Below are 22,535 nucleotides of genomic sequence, written 5' to 3'. Positions count from 1 at the left end.
TATATGTCTTACAGAAATTTTATCTCTCTCTGAAGAGAGCCAACCTAAACCAAACTTTCAAAAGGATGAAACAGAGAATCACAAGCAACCTTCTGTAGAACCTACTGATGGATCACAGAAAGCACTAGTTAAGCATCCTGTCCCAAAAGCTAGAAAATTAATTCAGAAAGCAACAGATCATGTGTCACAAAGAGAAAACTTTATTCCAAAACCAGCCAAACGGACTGAGAGGATTAATGGCATTGGTACAGCACCCAAGGGCATTCTGAAGCGCAGTTCAAGTTCAAGTTCCACTGACTCAGAAGTTCGTGTTAGTCAGATGTTAGATGTTCAGAAAAAGAATGTTCTTCCTACTGCAACTATTTTTGAAGGAGAAGCTGAGAAGAACTCTGTTATGGAAGAAGCGGAAGACTCCACACCAACTTCACTGGATAAACTGAAACAAGTGAGGTTCTCATCCAGCACAAGTAAAGGAGAACCTCTGCAAAGCCCACAGCTACACCATGGCAGAGAAACAGGAGAGTTTGGTTTGTTAGAATCTGATGAAATAAAGAGTAATGGAAATGATGCTATTAGATCAGATTCATCTGGGAATCAGCAAAGTTCTGCTGTAAAGCCTTTGGGAACCTATTCATCAGCTTTACAAATAAAAACAATAGATGGCTTACAAGAAGAGACATTGGCATCTGGCCCTTGTGACACTAATAGCTCAGCCTTCCTGGTTAATGAAACCTTGCAGACAAAGACAGTTACTCCTAAGAAACTTGAAACTCCGCAGAAGACCTCCGGCAATATCCTGCCAAATAGCAATAATGGACTGAGTGTTGATGAGACACATGAAAATAAATCTGATCAGATCTTGAGCCATGAATCAAAGTCACACAAAAACTTTACTGGTAAGAGACTAATAGGAACGAAGAACAGAATGCAATAGCATAAAGCATATATTCATTAATGTTTGAATCACTTGTATCTAAGAATTAACAACTAAGAAACAGAAATAGTAGGACTGTGGTACATACTGCAGAATTAAATTCTAAATCACTTTTTTGTATTTTAATGCTCTAACGGAGTTAATATTTTTTAGATGATCTTCTATTGGTATTCTTAAGAATTAACAATCAGATCAGAGCCTGGATAGGCACCTTTATTGTGGATGATGAAGGTGAAGTGATGGCATTTGGATAAAATTCCTGTCATAAGGCCTGGTAGAACTGTCTGCATGGGAACTGAAGAACTTTTGGCGTACTGCTGTTGACTTTCCTTGGTAGTAATCCAATTGTAACTTGGGGATTTGCTTATGGGACAAAACACAAACATGATGGGTTGTCCTCCCCTGCCCAGCCTCCCCTTCAATGTAGCCATTTCCCTTAGAATGGGGATAACCAATCTTATCTGTTCACACCCTCAGAAGTAATATGATTAATATTCCAGTAGGATATCTCAGTGCAGGAATTTGTTTTTCACTCTGTTGCCTGCAGTATGGTTCTTTCCAAAAACACAAGGACAGAGAACTCTTTTCTGTGCTAACAGTTAAAAAAAAAAAAAATCTGAGATATTTTTCAAGATAGATTGAACATTTGTAGAGTCATGTGTCTGATTCCTAACTCTGATAAGTTTGTTTACATTGTAGATGAACATCAGCTTTCTGCTAAGACAGAAGTACATGAAGTGTCAAATACCAATTCTACAAGTCTTCAACAAGGTAAGCCAGATCTTGTTGAGGAGCGAGATGCTAAAACCACTTTCAAGCCTGACAAACATGATGATGAACTCATGAAAGTGGATGATGAATCTGTATCAAAAGTTTTAGATTGGTTTAAAAGAAGTTCTGGTACTGAAGATAGGAAACATGTATCAGCTAGCTCCCAAGGCAGGGAACCCAAAGAGGAAGTGGACTTCTCAACCAGAACAGCAGTTCTTCCTACAGAACACAGTGGGCCTAGCATGGATGGAAAGACAGAAGTTACAGAACGGTTAGTATTTGGAAAGATTAAACAACAGAACAGTATTTCACCTACATCATTTATTTCAGAAGAGACGCAGCTGATGAAAGAGAGAATGAAGCCAAAGGAAGAGGAAGAGAATGAGAAGCAAAATGACAAATCACTAACTGAATTTGACTGTACAAGGGTTGAAGAGAAAGAACATGGTCAAGAAATCAAGCAACAAAATCAAAAATCAAATCTCTTGGAAGATGAAGAGCACAAGCTACTGGCTCAGAAATGGGAATCGGAGAAGGCAATACGAGAAAAAAGAAGAATAAGGGAAATCAGAGCATTCTGGGAAAGGGATAAAACTGTCCCCAGTCATGGAGAGAAAGAAGTTAGTATCAATACTAATGCATCAGGTGGCAGTGCATTGAAAGGTCTCAGAGAAAGTGACAAAATAAAGCCAACTGCAGTACACCTACCTAATGGATTGGATGATCAAAGCAAGAATACGTTAAGAAGTGCTGAACTAAGTTATGCAAACCAGGCTTCAAGAGGCAAACATCAAAACTCTCTTGAGTTTGGACCAGGCCATGCAGTTGAAAAGCCAGAAAGAACACTTCCATCTGACAGTGAACTTCATGAATATCCAGAATTGCCAAAAGCCAGTAACTTGCAGCCAAGAGTTGGTGCCACTTCATCTTCCCCAGAAAGCAAAGACAAAGATGAGAAAGAAACACTTAAAAGAAAAGTTGCTGCTTGTTCCCAACAGAAGCCCAGCTTTCAGGTTTTGTCTTTAAAAGAAAAAATGAAAGACAAGTCCAAGAATCAGATTTCAGATCCTTCACAGTTCCAGAGTTTGAGAAACTTCTGGGATACTGGAGTTAAATTACAGAGTAGTGTTGATAGGGGATATGTTTCTTTGCCAAATAATACTAGTTCAATAACCTATGAAAGAAAACCAAAGGAAGGTAAAGGCAGAGATAATGCGAGCAAGCAAGAGTTAATTCAACAACAAACCCAAGTATCTGAGAGAGAAAAAACACAGAAACTAGACCCTGTGGTATGTGAATTGCCCCTAGGATCTCCTACTCTGAAAGATCTGAATGTGGCACACACAGAAAATACAGGCTCTTTCCAGCTGAACAGAAAACCCCAGCAAAAGATGGGTCTTCCAGAGCAAGAAGTTAAAGAATGTATAGAAAAAAGTATTGTTTCATCAAAAGAACATCATGCTTCCTTGCAGTTGCTCCAATCACCTGGTGATAAAGATGCTTTAAAGGAGACAGCAATAGGTGATTGGCTATGTTTACCTATAGAAAAAGTGGAGAACAAGACTAGTCCATTAGATGTCAGTCTCCCTAAAGAGGAAGTTGCAGAGATTGTGGATAAGGTTGTTCTACCTAAGGCTGAGCTTGATGTATTTAAATTAGGCCTAAAGAAGTTAGAAAAGGAAGCCTCTGAGATATCATCTAGCTTGAATCTAAAAGAAAACACTTTGAAAGGGACAACTTTACACTCAAATCAGTGCAAGGTCTTTGAAAGAACAGTAGAACAGAGCCATGACATTTCTCCTGCTGATCAAAAAGAAGAAATAGGCAAAAGCACAGGAAAAGTGAAAGTGCCATCAACAGAAGAGCATGAAAACAAAAAAAGCCTCAGGAAACCGTTTAGGGAATTTGAAACTTTCTGTGTACATCAGGCAGCAGATAAGGATGATTCTCGTAAGGATTCTCAGAGGCCTCAAGCTGGTTTGCAGAACCTGCTCAGAGAAACCTTTGCATCTCAACCTTCTGAATATAGAAGGGTGGGAATGAAAACATCCGATGACACAAATAGTATATCACAAATTAATGGTAGTGTAGAATCAACATGCCAAGAAGATACTGGTCAGCCTGAAGAGGTCAATGAGACCATAGAAAGGTCTGTTGCCCCATCCAAGGTCAGTGGCTTGAGTTCTGCTTTAGAGAAGCTGCTGAAGGAGGCCTCTGAAACGCCACCTCCTAAACCAAAACGTGCCAACAGCACAGTATGGAGGACTGCTGAGATGCAAATTAAAAGCACAACCTATGAGCATGGTGGAGAGCTGCCACAGGAAATCAGTGAGACCATAGAAAGGTCTGTTGCCCCATCCAAGATCAGCAGCTTGAGTTCTGCTTTAGAGAAGCTGCTGAAGGAGGCCTCTGAAGTGCCACCTCCTAAACCAAAACGTGCCCACAGCACAGAACAGAGAACTGCTGAGGTGCAAGTTAAAAGCACAACCTACAAGCATGATGGAGAGTTACCGCAGGAAGTTAGTGAGACCATAGAAAAGTCTGTTGCCCCATCCAAGGTCAGTGGCTTGAGTTCTGCTTTAGAGAAGCTGCTGAAGGAGGCCTCTGAAACGCCACCTCCTAAACCAAAACGTGCCAACAGCACAGTACAGAGAACTGCTGAGGTACAAGTTAAAAGCATGACCTACGAGCATGATGGAGAGTTGCCGCAGGAAATCAGTGAGACCATAGAAAGATCTGCACTGTCCAAGGCTGAATATGGAGTATTTGATGTTAATTTGCAGAAGCTACTGAAAGAGGTCTCTGAAACACCAGCTTCTCTGGAAAATATGGATAAGAAAATGCAAGGTAAAATACAGACTAGTCTAAGTATGCATGCTGCACATCAAAGAGAGAGAGATCATCCTCAAGAAATACAAGAAACAATAGAAAAAACTTCTGTTTCAAATATTGCAAAATTCAGTGAATTCAGTTGCTCTTTAGAAAAACTTCTTCAAGAAGCATCTGAACTTTCATGTCCAATATCCAAAGAGTTCCGTGAACAAGAAAAGTTTGGGGATCATCTGTTTCCATCACAAGAAGACACTCTATTCATGACAATGTCACAGCCACATAATGCTTTAAGTACCTTTCATACACAGATGAAGATAGCTATCAAAGGGGGAGCTCCAGAACAAAATATCAAAGCTTCAGTAAATGATCTTGCAGGAAGTGAAATTGAAGCTTCTGATCTTCCTAAAAGAAATGGAAGTATTAATAAAATAGAAAAAAGAAACATGGCTCCAGCTGATGTTCCTCCATTGGAAGGAGAGACCAATATGATTGCAATCAAGCCATTCAAGATAAACGAAAAAGGAAGGAGAGATGAAGGCACATCCTTGGATGCCTCTGAAAATAATTCAGAATTTAAAGCACTGTTGAAATTCAGAAGAGCAAGCACGCCACTTAAAGATGAGAGCAACTCCCCCCAGCCAGAAGGAGCTCAACTCTGCCTAATGTCTTGGAGTGAGGATAATGATGAAGAGGAAGGGGACGGCTCAAATTTGGGATCCAAGTTTTCAGATGAAAATTCTGATTCCCACTCTGGATCCAGAAGTTCAACTCGTGAGCAGTTTGATTTCTAAAATTCATGGTGCTGGGTTGTTGAACATGGCTACGATTTTTTTTTGGTAGCCAACTTGGAATATGTTAACCGAAAGTCTGTGTGATACTTAATTAAATGCCTTGGATGTTTGTTTGGGAAGGCTGGGAAGAATTAATTAAGTCCTTTAACTGAAAAGTGTTTGACAAACACATACTTACTTTGGGTAAGCCTTTTTGGTAAGGGGTTTAGCAGCATGAATCAATCACATCAGTCTTCATGATTTACCCTTTTCTTCCTCCACTGTGACATCACCTTCAAATTAATCACACTGTAACACTCAAAATCTGGTATTTCTTTTAAATATACTGGATTAAAAGAGGAAAAAAATACCAGTGGCTGACTGAGTTCATTCTTTAGCTTGACCAGCTAGTCTTCAAAGGTAAATAGTGATCAGTGGAATGGCTGGATATAAAGACAATACCAGTACTCTGTGCTATTTCATTTAGCATTGCTGCCTGTTGCACTAGAAAGTGGCCATGTAAATGGTCTGTTTACTGGGATTCTCATTGGTTGGTTGAATGGCGGCTCTAGTCAATGGATAGTCAGTGATAGTCATTGAAGAGTTTACGGTAGAGGAGATAATCTAACCGTTTTAATCTGCTGCTGAGAGACTGGGAATGTTTTCTTCACCTGGAGAACCTGACAAGCATGTGAAGTTTCCAGGGCCTGCCAACTGACTCTTGAGCATGTTTTGAAAGTGAGATTCCAATGGAAGTCGGTGAAAACTCAAGACAAATGAGGAAAAATGAAACATAATTTGTTTTTACTCATGATTACAGACAGCAACACTGTAAGGCCTGGTTGGTTGGCTGAGGGGGAGGAAAGTGAGGTAGGGAGGAAAGAAGGTCTTAAAGGTTTCTGAAGGAGCTAGGTCTGTCGTGATTCTGCCCTTGGAGACAATTACATAATTTCAGGGATCTAAATATCTCTACAGCTGGGTTTTTTTGTGGTGGTTACTCAAGTATTGAAAAAAATTACTTCCACTGGGGAGAAAATATAATGGACAAATTTACAAAGAGGGGAAAAACTAAATTTATTTACTTTTTTGTGCTGATTCATAACAAGATGGTTACAAAATGGCTAAGTCTAGTTTATCCTATGTTGTTCTTAAACAATTAAGTGCCATAACTGCCTGAAACCCCCTTATTAGTATAGACAGAGATACCTACACAGGGCAAATCAACCAACCTGCTTCTCTCCACCAATGGCTCAGAGAATTTAGAGAGTAAATGGACACTTAAAATTAGATGTTTATTTTGGATTTATTTTGTATTTTCATTGAATGTTCACTGTCTTTGCTGACAGTCAAAGTAGATTCTCATGAGAAATCCATGGTTGCTTTTTTAGTGACTTGCTTAAAATGGCATGTCTGTGTGTGCAGTGTTCATGTGTTTTGTCTCGTAACAGGTTCAGAAGAAGAATTAAACCCTGTTTTGATGGCTTTGAAAAGGAGTGCAGATAGGAAAGTGCCTTCCAAAAGTCTAGAGGATATTCCATCAGCCACCTCAAGTGAGCACAAAGCTTGTGTGTGTCTCCCATGACCCCCAGTTTGGCTTAAACTTGTTCATGCTGGTCTTCCATGCAGCTTTGCCAAGTAGTGGCTTTGTCTTTGTTTTTCAATGAGCTGTATGGAACTTGCACTGTAGAACTGAATTCTTTTCTCATATGGTTTAGTTTTCAATTCTTTGGGTTAATTTTGAAAAAATACTGGTCTATGAAGCAGACATCTTCCAAAAATGCACTGTGTTCATCAGAAATTAATTGTTTCTTGGGTAGTTTTTCAATAGTGAAAGTATTGGCAACTACCCAAATCAGTAATGAGCAACAACTGCTGTTGTGTCCTAGCTGCTTGCTTGGGTAAAATTAATAAACAGTGGAAGTATGAAAAAATTATCTTAGCTTAGTAGTGTTTCACCTGTGTATTCTAGCAGTTAATATACCAAACTCACTTCAACAGAATACAGTGAGACAAGATTGTACTTAAAATACATTCCTGACTTCCCTCTGTAGCCTCCTAGGATTTTTTTTTAAGTTATTATTCCTGTCTCCCTTCACCCTGCCTCTGAGTGTTTTCATGCTTATCTCATGGGGAAGACATAAACTGAACTTACATTTGTAATCTGAAGTGTGGAGGTGTAGATTTTGAAAGATGTTGGCTGTTGTTGGCAAATTACTCTTCTAATACTACTTACGCTATTGCTTGCTTCTAACTAGTTTCTAGGTTTTAGGTATGCACTAACGTTGTTGTAACATCACACTGATAGCAACTGTGTCAACACGAGACTGCTGCTTGGATGTAGGCTTGAAGTAGCGTGTGAAGTAGAAAGCATCTCTTGAATTTAACCATACCCATGGCTCTGCTGGTTTGTTTAGTTTTTTGTCCTCATTACTCTTAATTCTGCGATTACCATTGCCAACCATTATATCATACTGAACAGCAACATTTCTAACTCTGTGTTACTTTTTTCCTGCACAGATAAAGGAAAAATAAATATTCCAAAGGAAGAATTAGCTCTTAGTGCTGAAGATGGTAAATATCTCTTGTGTCTGCATGGAAGTTTATTGTTTTTTCAATGGCCTCTGTTTGCTAGTGAAGGATTTTTTTAAAACCAAGTATTGTTTGTGCTTTTAGATTTTATTAACTTCAGCATGACTGAAATGTTTTTGTAGAATTTTGTTGTGTTGTTTTATTCTTAAGGAATATATTCATGTTACATCCTGCTATATCTGTAGAAACCCTGTGCCACCTACCAGTGTATTATTTTGGCCTTTGGTCATTCAGCCTGTGAAACAGTTACTGAAATCATTGTGAGCTTTGAACATTAGCTCAGTTGAAGGACTTGGCCTAAGTAAATATTGAATTTGTCTGTTCATCTGTTGCATTATAAGATGCAAGATGACTTTTGCTAGTGCAAAACAACTCTTCAGAATACTCAGTTGAAAAGGAACTTCTCTTACAATATCTGTCTCAATGCAGCAAAGTAGAATTACTCTAAGTAACAGATGAACTGCTAGATCAGCTACTGCTGATATCATCAGTTCGTTAGTGCATTACAGATGCCTTACTGTTAAATTTTTCTATACACCTTTAGAAATTCCAAATCTAAGCAAAATAAAAGCAAACCTGCTCCAAGAACATGTCAAGATGAACACAACAGAAAACCATCAAATAACATTGAATATGGTGGAATATAACACACATTTTTTATTTACTGCATTGGAGCAATACATATTTTTAAAAAACAGTTGTGCACAGTTGCATTTATTGTCATGTTTTAGATGCTTTAAAGCATTTTGCATGTTAGTGGCCTATAGTGTAAATAGGATGATCGTAGCATAACAGGATGCATGCAATATCCAGTAAAGGAACAAGACTTAAGTGCTGTACTGCACTTGGCTTTCAAATGGAGACCCCTACTCAAAGCGTGTTTTACATTTGATATGGAATGTGTAGGCACTTCCCTGAAAAGGGTGGGTTTTTTTGGGTTAAGTTTATTAAGAGTGCAGTTTTGAAAAAATTACAAACACAGCCAAATTGATAGCTCTGCAGACAGAATAAGGCAAGTTCTCTTGAAAATACTACTCAATCTTTTTGCTTTGCTTAGCTTGTACACTCATGTTACCTTTGTTATGATCCAGCTCCTCAAAGGAGGACAGCGATGCAAAACACAGAAATGTGTGGGGTCTGGGGAAGTAAAAAACTTCCCACGTATAAAATATATCGATGCTATTTGTAACACTGCAAAGCTGTTTGTGCTACTGAATGACTGTTGTCAATACTGCACTGAGCAGGTCCGAAACCTGACCAGCATCAAGAGAGGAATGAAAATGCAGCAGGAAGTGAGTAGTAGGATTCTTCCAGCAGACAACGGAGAGCCTTCTCCACTGATATTTAAACTAATACATTAAAAATCCTTTTTTTAATTAACAACTAACAAGTTATACATCTGGACTAGATACTTGCTCAATGAGGAAACTGCCTCTAACTGCATACTGACGATAACTGATATGTTGAGCACTGGTTGAGCTTCAACAGCAAAAGCTTTGCAAAAGCTTGACTCACACCTTGCAAACAGTCCCGTCATGTGCAGTGTTTCATTTTATGCAATAGATATGTGCCTCTGTAGCTGGCTGTTTGTTGCCAAATAATTCTCTGTCATACAATATTCAGTATTGGTGCATTTCACAACGTGTATCCAGTCCAAAGATACAGAGCTTTAGTGCATTATTAAATATAAGCAGAGTTAGAGCACGGAAAATTCTGAGAATCATGGACTTACTGCCAACTGGATTTTGCAAGGCTAGTTTGTGCAATTAAGCTTTGTACAGTGAAAGAACATGGAAGTGAAGTTCAGTAGAGGTATACAAGAGTTGAAGAGACGAGCTGCAAAAACCGGCATCATTAATGAGATGTGCATCTTAAAATTAACTGGGAATACTTGAAACTTCCTTGTTCAGGTCTAAAAATTGCTTGATTTACACAAATGTTCCTATTGCAATTAATTAGACTGAGTAAATAAAAGAACAGAGTTTGGCTTGTACACTAGATTCTTACCAATAACTTTATGATGACCCTGATGTCAGTGATGGTATGGTTAGTGTGTGAGTGCACTTATCCTTGACCTAGGAAGAAAATCTAGACAGTAAACTGAGAATGTTGTCATCACATTTGATCAGAATTTGCTTGCAGCACCAAGGCTTGTACATCATGTCAAGCAATATAAACAGTTCTGCTCCTGCCAGAAAAAGTTCTTTGGTCAGTGTTATAGGAGAGGTCAAAGTAGATTATCCTTCCTAATGATAGCTTCTCTGAGTCCTGGGGGCGGGGAAATCTTGCATCCAATTTGTAAACTGGTTGTGCATGTATTTCATCCAAAGTTGTTTGTTTCTAACCATGTCCTGTTGTGGAATCTCACTGTTTTGATGTACAAACTTATTTTTGAAACCTTTTGAATTGCTGCTCTTCAGTTTCCACAGTGCCTTCACAGCCTGATAAGCTGTTTTCCAATCCTGAAAAACTCAAAGGACTGAGCAAGTCAGTACCATCATTTCTACAGGAAGAGGCAAGTTCCATCTCTGAAATATTGTAACTAAAGCTTTTGCTTACTGTGGCATTTTGCATTTGTCAAGTAGTGCTTTCCAGGGTCTGCCAAGTCACTTTACTATTGGACCATGGCATGGAGTTGAGCTTGAGGTGTAACAATCAGGAGATGATCCCAAACAACCTGCGGCTAATTAACCTTTGAGAAGCTTTAGTCCAGTAACAAGAGGCTTATTCTTACTGTACAGTTCAACATACAGAGCATGTTTTATCTAGGAGATTGAAGCATAGTGAATCCTTGCCATTATTCCCAAAGGCAGCCTCTCTCCTTAAACTAACAGGTCTTTTTTTTCTCTTCAGAACATACATCTGTGCATACATTTAATTTTCTTCAGAGCCTAAAATCTAAAATGAGCATGTAAGACCGTAAGAAAGTCACCATCTGGTAACCCTTCTCAGAGGTGTATGTTCTGTGTGGTGTTGTGCTTAGGGATGTAAGTTCAGGTACCAGGCTGTTAACGCCGTGTAAGTGAAATTTCAGAATTTCCAACAACATACTGTGCCTCTGTAAGTCTATTATTATTATTGCTGTTATCATCATCATGGTATGCGCCTTGGAATAAGCTCTGAGGCCGTATTCAAATTTTCTAAAATGACACTGAAGTTTGAAAGAGAGAAGCAATTTGAACTGCCTGGTCTGTGACTCCCCAAACAGTCAGTAGAGGAATGGAGACCGTGTTTAGACCAAGCACAAACCTCCTACCACATATGCCTAAAACGGGTAAAAGCTCCATAAGGCACAGGGAACAGGAAGCTCTGGAGAATAGGAAATGCCTCGTCATTGTTGAACTTGGATAACACTATAGATTCTTTCTTTCTTTCTTTCTTTTTATTTTCCTCTTGAGTGCCATAGTATGAATGTGAATATGTATGGCACATGTGCATGCAGAACTCCTACTCCCCCAAGCCGTTAGGAAATGGTGGTACAAATACCAGAGTCCCGTCGATGAGGAGTGTGTATTAGTGGACACACTAATACTAAGCCAGTATTAGTGGATGGAGGCTTAAATGGGGCACGGGAATTTGGGGCATAGGTATCACAAAAATACCTGTGTGTCTGCTATAAAATGAGGAATTGCTGCTTACTCCAGCCCTTATCACTGTAACTGCAGCATAAGCATCAATATTTTGGATTATTTTTCTAAAAAGACATGTCTAAAAAGACTGAAGGATTAGAATCAGGAATAGGCTGTGCCCTGTCTTACCCTACTGCCTCCTAAAGTCTGAAATAACCAAAATGTGGTGATACGGGTTTGATAAATCTTACCTCAAGTGCAGAATTTAAAACCATTCAGCGTCTATGAATTACGCCTCTTTAGTTAAAGATTCTCTAAAACTACACCATCCTAATGCCCCTTCTGCTGAGAAGAAGGCACAGGAAACTTTTCTAAGGCTGTTAACATTGCACCATGGATGAATCAAAAGGTTAGCATTTCAAAGCATTAGAGGTGGGATACCAGACAAGTCTGAAATCGGTATCTGGGCATCTAAAACCAACAGTTACAGCCTCTGTAAGAAGCCAATTAAGAAGTTTACTCATGGGTTTTGCATGAAACAGTCTGACAAACACTTGAAAGCCAAAGGACTATATGTAATCAATCTGGTCACAGTAGAAGGGGTTTGGGGATGGTTCATATTGATATTCCAAGAAATTGTCAGCACCCAAATCTGTTTATTCTGCCCCCCAAATTTATTTTTAAAATTGTGATTAGTCCCAATACTGTTGTGAGTTAAGCACAGGATGCGTTACAAGACATATGCATGTATGCACACACACACACACACACACATATATGCATGTGCATGTGTGTGTATATATATATAGTGTTTATCTATAGAAACAGCATGTATGTACACTGTGTGCTGATTCTGCCTTGGAGTTTATCATCACTGAAGTACCATGTGGCTAATAAGAAGGGCGAAACTGATGAATGGATAACATAAACCTGGTAGAAATAACAGGTTAGAGATAAGCATTGTAGACACCATGTAGCCATTGTGGTATTAACACTCATTTCTATGTGCTAGTTCAGTTCTGGAATTATTTTAAAAATAATGAATTCTGATAATAACATACTTTCTAATTAAAGAAGAAATACAAAGAAATCTATCTCTTAGAGTACCAGTGTCTTCCTTCTGCTTAAAAGAAACAACAGCCTAAAAAATTAAGGGATCTCTACTTGTGAATACTAATGATATCCTGATTTAACATTTGGAATTAACTTTCAAAAAAAAAATCACACATGTAGTGCATTCTGGAGGTATGCAGTCACCCCAGTGCTTAATACGTCCTTGTCTCTGAACTTCTAGACGTTCCACAAACCTCCACAAGAAGAGCTTTGACTGTTCCTATCCAGAGAGTAGGCTTTGAGTAAATTAAGGACAGGGTTGAAAGTAAGCAGAACTAGGTTCAGTCCTGTATCTCTCCTGCTGACCTGCTGTGTGGACAGCAGCTAAAACGATCTTGGGGCAGCCATATATCCTTCCTCTATAAAAGGGCTTAGGCTTTTCCTGTCTTTCAAAGAGTCCAGGTAACAAGACTGATTATCCATTTGCTTAACTGCTACTTCACTCCCTGGATTTATTTCGGACAGTCCCAAATAGCTCTCTCCAAAACAATTTTTCTCTCAAGGAGCCTTGTCCTAAGTAGGACAGACATTAGTCAGTCCTTACCTTTGGCCTCTGGACTGGGGAACAATCCTAACCTGCTTTTACTTAGCAGTATAGACATAGCCAGAGAAGCTACAGTCAATGGATCTTTATAAAGACGGATTCAAAATGCTTATATGCTAGATATTTATTTCTACAAATATTCATTTTCTTAATGTGTGTAGAAATTGTTGTTTACTAATCTTGCATCTGTTAGTAGGAGATCTATGACAGCCATTCAAAACTGTATACAGGAAGGGGGAAGCCTTGTGAATTGTTCATGGGTGGAATACAACAGGGAGACGATGCTTTCTGTAACAGCTTGCATCAAGGCACACGTGGGAAGTCAAGCATCAGTTCTTTAGTACAGTGATAGCATTGAGACAGAACAGGGTTGTAAGACCAAGAAAACCAAAACTGCAGTTCCTTGATGGAAAAGCAGAGCCCTGCTTGCCCTCCTGCAAGAAGGGCTTTTTGCAAAAGCCATTCACTGTATCCAGTGCTGTCCTACTGTGCGTGTTACCTTCCAGCTAGCTGCCCTCCAGACAGGGTACAGAGTTGATAGTATTTGCTATATAACAGAAAGGGACCTGAGCATTATCACTTGCGTAAGTTTATGCATGAGACAGTAGAGAAGTTGAGTTTAATTGTCCCAATAAAGTTAACTTTGTACTTGTTCATTGCTATTTGAGATTTAAAACAAAACAAAAAAAAGCTTGGTTGCATTACTGCTTTAAAAAATTTTTAGTGTAGGCTTTCCATCAAAAAAATTCCATTTCAGCTTTTTAAGTGCATGATCTAATCCAAGAAATATTAATTACTCATGTTGCACTACAAGGAGATTTAAATTCAGGTTTTCACTGAGTCTCAATCTGCATTAAAATTCTGGTTTGTTTTTTTTTTAATGTTCCTTGTGACTATAAAGAACCTACATAGACTTTTTCTGTGATGTTTTTGTAGAGTGATGACAGAGAGACAGATACAGCATCAGAAAGCAGTTATTCCCTTGGCAGAATCAAGAAGAGTCCCAGCTCTCTAACCAATCTTAGCGGCTCTTCTGGCATGGCCTCCTTATCCTCTGTATGTAAAGCCAAGCCTTGTTTTAATGGCACTTTGCTTTTGCTGATCTCTTCAGTATTGTTTTGGCTCCCTTCTTATGCCTCTTACTTTTCTTCACTTGGCATTTCTCTCTCCTTCCTTCCTTCCCTCTCTGTTATGTGAACCATTGCATGGAATTGCCTAAAACAAAATAAAATCAGTTTTACTTTTTTTTTCTAGTAATATATTGGAGCCTGTTCAGGATTCCACTGTGCAGCATAATCTATAAATACTGAAAAAAAGAGATGGATTTTTACCCTAAGAGCTTACATTTGTAGCTGAAAGTGAGGGACAACTGATATAGATCCAACATTTAGAAAAGGAGAAAGGGGGGCAGAAATAAGTGAAAGCAAGAGATCGTATTGGTATGTGGGGTGTGTAATTAAGTCCGTGAACTAACTAACCAAAAGTCATCAGTTTCTGAGGGACTTCATGGGGAAAAGTAGAATTTTGGGGAAGGATATTGAGATTACAAAAAGATTGTACATCTTTCTCTTTCTACGTATGTAGTGTTTAATTTTCAATGTTTTATTTAGGTACATAATTCAGCCATATAGGCTTTATCACTGATCTTTTTGTCGGTATAAGGCCTGTTGTCCTAAACACTTTCTGCAAGAAAGAGCAGCTGAAGAGATATATAAGTAATATTTCAAGGATCTGACCACAGGCAATGTCCAGATCTACAGCATCCTATCATTTTATTTCTTCTATCTCAATGCAATTAACACATTCAAATTTTCTGTAGAAAACTTGGCCTAACACCTTTGATTTACAAACTTTCCTTTGTTAATCTGCTTGCTGACAAGTTTGGATAAGAGTGTCCACTACATTTCATTATTGCATCTAAAGGGACACAGTTGATTTCTTTACTGTCTGAATCCTGAGCATAACTCCTACCCTAATCTTGAAGTATCTGGTGAAATGCAATGCCTGGAAAATGTTTCTCCTCTTGTATGATATAGGTGAGCGGAAGTCTAATGAGCATCTACAGTGCAGACTTTGGCAATGTTGATGTGAAGGGGAACATTCAGTTTGCTATTGATTATGTAGAACAGCTGAACGAGCTCCACATTTTTATTTGCCAATGTAAAGACTTGGCAGTGGCAGATGTTAAGCGACAGCGTTCAGACCCGTAAGTACAGAGAATACATTTATTTCCTAGTAGAAGTTTTTCTTTTAACGTGTAAATGAAAACTGATGTTTTTCCACTCTCTATAACCTGTTGGAGTAAACAACCCAATAAATAAATGAAGAGGCTATAACATGCTTTACATGGTTTTCTACTCTGAACTGAATGTAGAATTACCACTACAAATTTGTATATATATTAACATGGGAAGTCTAAACTTTTAAGAATATGACATTCTCTTTTAAAATTCAACTTTCCAGATGATAAATCCTGCTTTGATAAGTTTTCAATAAGGTTAGAGCCAATAAATATGATATCTAGGCATACTATAGTTAAATATTCTGTATTTGTGTGTGTTGAGGAGACATTTCAACAGATTTCCCCCAATAGAAGGAGGTTAATGTCCCACTTTGAGAACTATTATTATACTTCACCACTGCTGTTCCATTTCTTAAATGTAACAAGCTGAACAACATAATGGCTAGTTAGGTGGATTTCTTTTACTTCATAAGCAAACTCTTGTGTATTTTGGAAGGGGAAGTTCGAAGGAGTGTTTCCTTGCTCTTCTTACCAGCCTGTTTAAATTTTAGGTATGTAAAGACCTACCTGCTTCCAGAGAAATACAAGCTGGGCAAACGGAAGACCTCTGTCAAAAAGAAAACTTTTAATCCAGTCTATAATGAAATACTGCGGGTATTTATCAAATTATTACTAGATATGAAATACTGCATGCATGAAGTATAAGGAACCTTAACTTTTAGGCACAGGTCTAGATGCTCTCAAAAGAGGCGTTAGGATGAGAAGGATTGCTCTGTAGATGTACCTATGTCCTTCCATTAACAGGTTAACTCTACAGTTTACTTTGGATACAACATTGAGAACACTGATTGTTGTATACTTCTTGCAAACACACACGAGCTAAGTATGAGCTTAACATGCTTGAAAAAAGTAAAACGTGAAGAGTTTTGTTCCAAAATGAAGTGAGCAGTTATGGGTGTATAAACCCGGACACATTATTCTCTAACCTTGTCACTTTCAGACACAGCATTGATGAAAATCCAGCTTGTTTTAACTTTTTTTCTCATTTCTTCCTCCTGGCAGTATAAAATTGAGAAGGATCTTCTAAAAAACCAAAGCCTTAGTATCTCTGTCTGGCACAATGATACCTTTGGGAGGAATAGCTTCCTTGGTGAAGTGGAGCTGGATTTAGGAACCTGGGACTGGAATGACAAATCCAACAAGCAGATGAACTGGTTTCCACTCAAGCCAAGGGTAGGTTACTAAGGGTGGGTTAGCTGTGTTGTATTTTCCACTGTGTAAGTGCAAACCCAAGTCATTATTTATTTAGGTCTGGTTTTGTGTGTTCTGTGGTTTTTGTGATGTTTATAATCATGAATACCTCTTTACTGGTAAATGGAACATACAGTTCTGAGGTTTCTATTACTAGCTATTATAGTAGGAAAAATTTTCTCATAGTCTAAGGAGTAGGAATTTCAAGGTATTTCTCACTTACAGAATCACAGAATCGTTTAAGTTGGAAAAGACCTTTAAGATCATCAAGTCCAACTGTTAACCTAACACTGACAAGTCCACCACTAAACCATGTCCCTAAGCATGACGTGTAGATGTCTACAAGTCTTTTAAATCCCTCCAGCAATGGTGACTCCACCACTTCCCTGGGCAGCCTGTTCCAATGCTTGATAACCCTTTCAGTGAAGAAATTTTTTCCTGATATCCAATCTAAACCTCCCCTGGTGCAACTTAAGGCCGTTTCCTCTTGTCCTATTGCTTGTTACTTGGGAAAAGACTGACATCTGCCTCACTACAACCTCCTTTCAGTTAGTTTTAGAGTGATAAGGTCTCCCCTGAGCCTCCTTTTCTCCAGGCTAAAGAACGTCAGTTACCTCAGCCGCTCCTCATAAGACTTGTCCTCAAAGACTTATGTCATGTTGCTGCAACATATACCTGAAGACACTTGTTCCCTGAATATGAAGTAAACCTATTGAGAACATGGAGTAAGTGCAGCAACATTTTAATATCAGATGTAATGATGACTTCCATGTGTGTGTGTCTTTTGTTAACAGGTTTCAGCCAAAATCTAAACTTTTAGTTAAGCCACTGCCAGAGCTTTTGGTTTCTTTTGTTCTTTTTTTTTTTTTCTTTTCCCCCTTGAATTTACTTCATTGATTCATTCCAAAATTAGCTCAATCCAAAGTTTTATAATTTGTAGAACAAAACAGGAATGTCGTGGTAGTCTTAGCACTAGTTTAATTCAACTGATTTTAAAACTGCTCTGGGTAGATAAATGTAACCAAACGTTAACAGGTGCCATATTCCATCTACAGATGGTCCATGACACTCTATGCAGGAGTGAATATGAAGAGGTGACATATTCTTGTGCCTTTTTGCAAGATAGCTCTTGTTGCAGCTGATTTTTAGATTGTATTAAATGAGACAAAACATTCTTATAGAAATGAGTTTATAAAAGCGTGCTTTCTGTTGCACAGAGTAAGTTTCCTGATTGAAAGAGCATGTTCTAGTTTTAAGTAAGTGCACAGCAGTGGAAAAGATGCACCTCAAAGCCTTTTGGCCTCTCCTGGGTCTTGTTTTCCCCTTTAGTGGAACCCCTATATATCTGAGGTGCTGTTAAGTAGTTAAACTTGCCCTAAAATCTTTCATCTCCTGCAAATTAAGGTAAGACTAATGGATAAGGAAACAAACAAAAAAAAAACATACCTTGCTTCATGTAGAAGTCAAGCTTGTTCTAGTGGAAAACTTTGCATGGTAAACTCTGTGTGAACTGCAAGGTTTAAGATTTGTGGGGTTTTTTCCTTACATTTCAGACTTCAACAATGGCTCTTGAACTAGAAAACAGAGCGGAGATGAAACTAGCCCTCCAGTATGTCCCACAGCCTGTTGGAGGTATGCATTGCTGCTTTGTTTCAGTTTGTCAGGCCTCTGGGGTTTTTGTTCTCCTTTTTTAAAAACAAAAACAAAAAAACAACCAAACAAAAACCGTGTTTAATATTTTTCAGCCAATTCAGACATCTTGTTTTAACATAAAAGTAGATTTAATTTTTTTCTAGAGGATTAAGTCACCCTGGTCATGAATTCAGTTTAGGATCCAAAGATCACTTTAGGATCTTTTGTTGGTTTTAACGTTAATACAGAAGAAATTACCTCATTGTTACAGTCTTAGATTTGTAATGCAGTCTGTGTATGTAACAAAATTCTGTTTTCTCACTAATAATTTTACAGATTATAAATACTCAGGCAAGTGCTATGAGTTGCTAAATAAACAAGGACAGCACACTAAATTCGAGCAATATTAGAAGCAGAAAATAGCAATAAGTATTTAGAATGCAACAGTTTATAGCAGTATGATCTGTTTGGTTTGATCTTGTCTGGCAACTGATAACTGGCTGATCTGACAGTGAAGCCAGGTCAGGTCTTTAATCCAGCCAGTCAGTCAATAAGAATCAAATATATTAAGAGCACAAAGGAGCTTATTTGAAAGTACAACTGGCAGTAAATGCTAACATCACACAGACTGAAGACAAGCTGATCTCTTTATCTAGGAGGCTTGGGAAGAGAAGACCAGTAGCATGTAGTTGTTTAGCTGTAACAGAAGAGAAGTCATTGTAGGAATATAGACATGGTGTGATCTTGCAGTACTTTGATGGGATGAAGATTGCAGCTTCAAGAGTACAGAGAGGAATGTTGAATTAAGATGTGAGATAATGAGTCTAGGCTGAATATCACCTCTACAAATGGGCAGGAACTGCTGCATCATACAAACTACCTTTAAAAGGGATCTACAGGGCTTAATCAGATGTTTTGTTTTATTTTCACAGGAAAGAAGACTCTATCTACTGGTGAGGTCCACATCTGGGTGAAGGAATGCCATGACCTTCCTCTCCTGAGAGGCAGCAGGCTCAACTCTTTTATTAAGTGGTAAGAACTGTGGTTGAAGTCGTCAAACATGGTGGCCTAATAATGCTACTTGTGCTTTCTAATCGTATCTTCATTTTTCTACATTCAAATTAAAAACCACCTAATTACTTTCTGATTCTCCTTTATTGTAATGCAAATTGTCCTGCAGGCCTTACAACTTCAAGATGCTAAGTATATACCACCAAGTAAAACTGGGAGAACTTCCTGTGTAATCGCTACTCTCTCATTTTGTCTGCTCAGTTACTTGGTGGAAGGGTGAGGCAAAATTGTACCTGCTTTTATTTGCATTTAAACAAAGTGTGTTTGTGCAAGAGTATGGTTTAGCTTAGCAAATCGTGGGAGAAGACAGAAGTGAGAAGCATAGTGGTATTTCTTCCTCCTTCCTTTCCACATACAGACTGAAAATGTAAAGAGACACGAATAACAAGATGGTTGGGAAATCTCTGGCAGCAACAAAAAGGTTTCAGCGTTGTTAGTGACAATACAGCAAATAAACTCACTTGTGCCTCTTCCCCACCTGACTTCTCCTTCCCTTCCATCCTCTGAAGAACAAGGGTGGGTACATGCTGCCTGTACTTCTTAGAAGGGACTGAGAAGATGACCTCTGACTTCATCTCCATGATGCTAAGGCATCTCATCTTCAGTCACATTCTGACATGCAAAGGACAGTGTTAATCAGCAGGTTTTGTCTGTGTGGTATGTTGAATGCAGACTATGCTGTGCAAGTGCAAACTGACAAAGCTTTTTCTTTCTGAAGTACCGTTCTTCCAGATACTAGCAGAAAAAGTCGCCAGAAAACAAGAACGGTGGCAAAAACTACAAACCCAGTATTCAACCACACCATGGTCTACGATGGCTTTAGACCAGAAGATTTGAAAGAAGCCTGCATAGAACTCACAGTCTGGGATCACCACAAACTAGCCAACCACTTTCTGGGAGGTCTCAGGATAGGCCTTGGAACAGGTACTGGACAATTAACACATTAATCCTTAATTTACAAAATACAGTCTTTCTTTCCTCTTCCTTTCCATTTTTTCTCTTTTTGTCAAAAATCACTGTACAGCCTTTCAGTTATTTACTTAGTTTCATTCACTTAGTTTCATTCAGTAACTTATTCTTCAGCACAGATACTGGAATGTGAATAGTAGTAGTGTTATGAGGGTTAGGATGACTGACAGGTAAGGAGAAATGCTAGAAATAAACCTTTGTCTGGCCATACATTGTACCTGGTACTGTTTGAAGTACAAGAATATGCTATTCCTCTACCCAAAATCTTGATAACATCTTACAAACTTACACATGCAAAAACTAGGTATGTGGTGTAAAGACAGTATTGGGTGGAGATAAAAGGCTAGATCGGGAATGCGTGATAAGATTTGAAGACATTGGATAGGTAAAGTTATAAATGCAAACAAGATTTTAGCATCAGGGCAATACCAGATGTGCAGGTAGAAGAACTGTATGTTTTTCCTAATATATTTGTCCCTTTCATTGTCCTCTCTGGTTTGAGGGCAGGATGTGTTTGGAGACTTTTCAAACAAGCACAAGAAAAAATTACTTTTCCCAAATTAACTTCTTGCATGGTTCACCAGAATAACCTAACATACAACCTAGGATAGTAAATCTCAATTTGAATTTGAGAGTACCCAAGGTTCCATTTCAGTACAAAACCAGTGTCCTGTTTTATTCTTAAACCCTCTCAGATGTTAATCACCCACACATCTTCCTCCTCAGGATTGTGACAAAAAGACTAAGGATAACAAGGAAAAAAAGCCTGGAGAAAGATGACAAAGTTTCCATGTGAAACTGTCGTTAATTGTATTTGACAGAATTGTTCAAGCGTAAAAATGTAGAACTGGATCTTCAAAGTACTAGGTCAGCTACCTGAGGAGGTGAAACCATTTTAGAAGACAGGCAAATTTGATTGTCTGCTCTCAACTCTGCAGCATATTAAGTAATATGTCTCTTAAAACTGCCCTTTTTCTAGGCAAAAGCTATGAAACTACAGTAGACTGGATGGACTCTACTTCCGATGAAACTGCCCTTTGGGAGAAGATGATGAACTCGCCGAACACCTGGATAGAAGATACACTACCTCTCAGGATGCTCATGGTTGCAAAATTGACAAAATAAGGTGGCTTTTTAATTGCTAGTGTCAAAAAGAAACCTTGGGAATGAAATTAAAGGTGTGGGGTGAAACTGGAAGAGGAACACAGTAGCTCTTTTGACAGTCTCTGTTCCGTTGCCATTCTGGTTTTGTGCTGTCAAATGTCACTTTGTATTTCAAATTAAACTTTTGCCTGCAAATTATTATGTAAATTTAAGGGATTATTTTATTTCTTATTCACTGAAAATGACTTCAAGAAAGAAGGCACTTAGGAAATTCAGTGGTAGAGGTAGCTGTGATACCTGCATGCTTCTGTTGCCTAACTGAAGTGTTGCTGATCCCTTCATCTAAATTACCAGCAATAAAATAAGAGCAAGTCAACTCTGATGTGCACTTCTAGGGTTGTTCATGGAGTCTTATTAGTAAGATAGCAACAGGTTGCATTTTGTTCGTGCTCATGAGTATGTGTCTGTATCCTCGTTATGCCATGTCAGATCTCTCCAGCGAGGAATATGAGCATGAAGAATATATTTTTTTTAAAGTTCCTTTAATTGTAGTTGTACACTTCTAGGATATGAAAGTTGCTTCTATAAGGACAGAAGCATCCCATGACGCGGTACTGTCGATGTCCTATTGTGCAAGGTGCAGAGGACTGTTAGTTCCAATGTACTATAAAAATCAGGGTTATAAAAAGTTTGCTTATTATAAGCATTAATTGTCTTGCTAGTATACAATCCTTACTCTAAATGCTGAAGTCATAGAGGTGAAACGTTTTTTATTCAAATGCTACCCTAAAGGATCTAAACCTGCCAATTTTAGTGATGACAACTATGTTGGGTATTTATTCTGTGCTGGCTGTACCTAGATCTATGAGCGCTTTTTTTTTTTTTTTTTTTTTTGCAAAAAGTCATTTATCTGTGCGTCAGCGCCACCGTTAGGAGAACGCTGGGGTTACGGCGGTCTTGGCGTAGATGGCTTTGCAGCGTAGGAAACAGGACTGGAATGTGTAATGTGTGGAAATGCATGCTCCTAAAGAAAGATAAATGCATAAAATACAAAATGTATTACTTTTTTTTTTTAATAAAAGCAGCCTGTTAAAGCTAAATAGGAATTCCATGTTTATTAAAACCCAGTTTTATGTTAGCAATT

Source organism: Nyctibius grandis, chromosome 2 (genome assembly GCF_013368605.1).
Source record: "Nyctibius grandis isolate bNycGra1 chromosome 2, bNycGra1.pri, whole genome shotgun sequence".
NCBI classification, from domain to species: Eukaryota; Metazoa; Chordata; class Aves; order Nyctibiiformes; family Nyctibiidae; genus Nyctibius; species Nyctibius grandis.
Note: the sequence above shows the minus strand (reverse complement) of the source record.